The sequence below is a fragment of the Sus scrofa genome, chromosome 8, assembly GCF_054392235.1.
Source record: "Sus scrofa isolate SSC_HxYL_T2T_F1_AM1 chromosome 8, Sscrofa_HxYL_maternal_Yorkshire_Landrace_v2.0, whole genome shotgun sequence".
Lineage (NCBI taxonomy): Eukaryota > Metazoa > Chordata > Mammalia > Artiodactyla > Suidae > Sus > Sus scrofa.
In genome coordinates this window covers 56,722,742-56,725,000 of record NC_139390.1, presented here as the reverse complement: position 1 = coordinate 56,725,000, position 2,259 = coordinate 56,722,742, and positions in this window count along the sequence as shown.

Below are 2,259 nucleotides of genomic sequence, written 5' to 3'. Positions count from 1 at the left end.
TGGCACACAGTGAGGGAGACCCATGACAAGGGGTCCACCTGAGCCCCTCCCGGGGAGGGGACACAAGCTTCCCCTGCCTTACCGTCTCGACCCCCTCCCCTGAGCTTTAGGAAGCTGCTCGTGGGGCACGCCACCACCACAGTGGGGACCCGAGGGGACTCACCGCTGGGAGAGGAAAACGACACCACCGCTCGGCCTCGGGCATCTGACAGGCAACCCGGAGTACTCCAGGGGCACCACAGAGGACCAGGGGAGGCACGCTCACGCACCCGCAGGGATGCGAAGCATGGCAGCGAGGGAGGCCTCCCCCCACTTTGGGGAGGGACCGCTCGCAAGGCACACGCCAAGGAGGCAAAGCGAGAATGCCTGCTGCGTCCCAAAGGACCCAGGCCCCCCCCCCCGACTGACACCCGAAGGCAGCAGGGCGGGAGACCAGAGGTCAGGCTGGAGGCCGCACCCCTGCCTTCCCCCACACCACCCGCAGGTGGGGGAGGAGCAGCGAGGGGCCCGCGACAGAATGAGAGGCGCGGCCCAACTCACCATGAGCGGCCGTCCCTCACCTGGCGCGGCTTAAGCCCAAGCCCAGGAGAGCGCCACATCACCACATCGATCAGTCCTGGCAGAGCCAGGGAAGAGCCCAGAAGAGGGGAGGGAGGGAGGGAGGGAGGGAGGGCCAGCAAAGACAATCACCACGGGGGCCTGCTTCAGCTTCACCGGCCCCCCCTCCTCCTCCTCCTCCTCCTCCTCCCCTTCCTCTCTCAGGGGAGAGACAGCGGCTGACAACCCCGGGAGGGAGAATGCCTGACACGTGGCACGGAGCCAACAGGGTGGGGTTGTTCCAGCCGAGCCGCCGGGTGCCCGCAGCAGGGAGGCACACAGGGTAGAAGACCCCACAGGGCCACGCGCCCTGCCGCCCTCGGGTCAGCCAAAGACCGGAGGGGACACCGCAGCATGGGCCAGCTGGATGCACAAGCGAGAGCCGGCGCACAGGCCCAGGCGAGCGGCCCCCACGCGGGGTGCAAAGGGCAGGGTCAGGCCTTGGACAGCAGCCGAAAGCCCAAAGCCCCCCACGTGCATCCAGAGGCCCAAGGTCTCCAGCGACAGGCGCTGAAGAGGATCGTGTCAGCATCTACCTGGTGACAGAAAAGGCCTATTTCGGCCGCGAAAAATGTCCATGCCCAGCAGCGGGGCCCACCCACAGGACGTGGGGGTATCCCCGGAACCCCCATCCGGACACTTGTCCCCCAGCCCTGCCCTAGAGTCGCCAGACCCAGCGCTCTCAGGGCCATCTGGTCGACCCGGGGAGCGTGACCGCAAGGAAGGGACAGGGACAGGAAGGAGGTGGAGCCGGCCGGCCAGCCGGGGAAGCCCTTCCCGGCTTGCCCACGCGGGCAGGTATCGGTCTGTCCGGAGCTCCAGACGGGGACTTGGCTCCCCCAAAATCCAGGACACACCATCCAGCTCAGGCCGGTCCCCACCTCCCGACAGATCGACCGACCGACAGGGAAACACTCCGAGGGCGGGGGGGCGGGGGGGGGGGGAATGAGAGCGTGGGAAACGAAGTCTTGTCCAACGACCGGGACCCTACATGGGCACGCCTCAGGCCCAGGTGCACCCTTCCCGGCCACACCCGGGAGCAGGGGGCCGGCGGGGTACCATCCACCATCTCCGGATCCATCAGGACTTGGAAAAAAAATGTTTCCACGGAGGCGCCTCCGACGAACGGACCCCGCGAAGGAAGGCGCCGGGGCCCGAGCCACCCTTTCCGCTCCACCCCTCACGGCTTGTGCCGGTCTAGACCTCGTCAGTACGACTCCGCACGGGCCGGCGGTAGCCATCAGTCGGGGGGCAGGGGGGGAGGGACCCATGCCGGCATGACGACCGGGAAACAAGCGTGCCGGCCACCGAGCCTGTCGCGCCCTCCAACGCCCTCACAGCGCACAGCCCGGGCCGCTCCTCACTTCGGGGATGAGAGGCTGGAGGGACGGCGGGCGGGAGTCATTCACGCTCCAAAGGGCGACCCGGGACAAGGCCAGGCCACCCGAGCACAGGCAGTCCCGGGCGCCGCACACCCTCTCCCCTCGCTAGGGAGGCGGCCCGGCCCAGGCCTGGTCGGTCCCCGGGGCCGGAGCGGCAAGAGCGGATGCTGGTCGACCCGGCCAGGCGGCCCCAGAACCTGCCTGGGGAGCGCGGTGACAGTCACTCCCTCACAGGCCTGCACGCCCAATCTCCGGTGAGAGAGGGACACTCCCAGGCCTC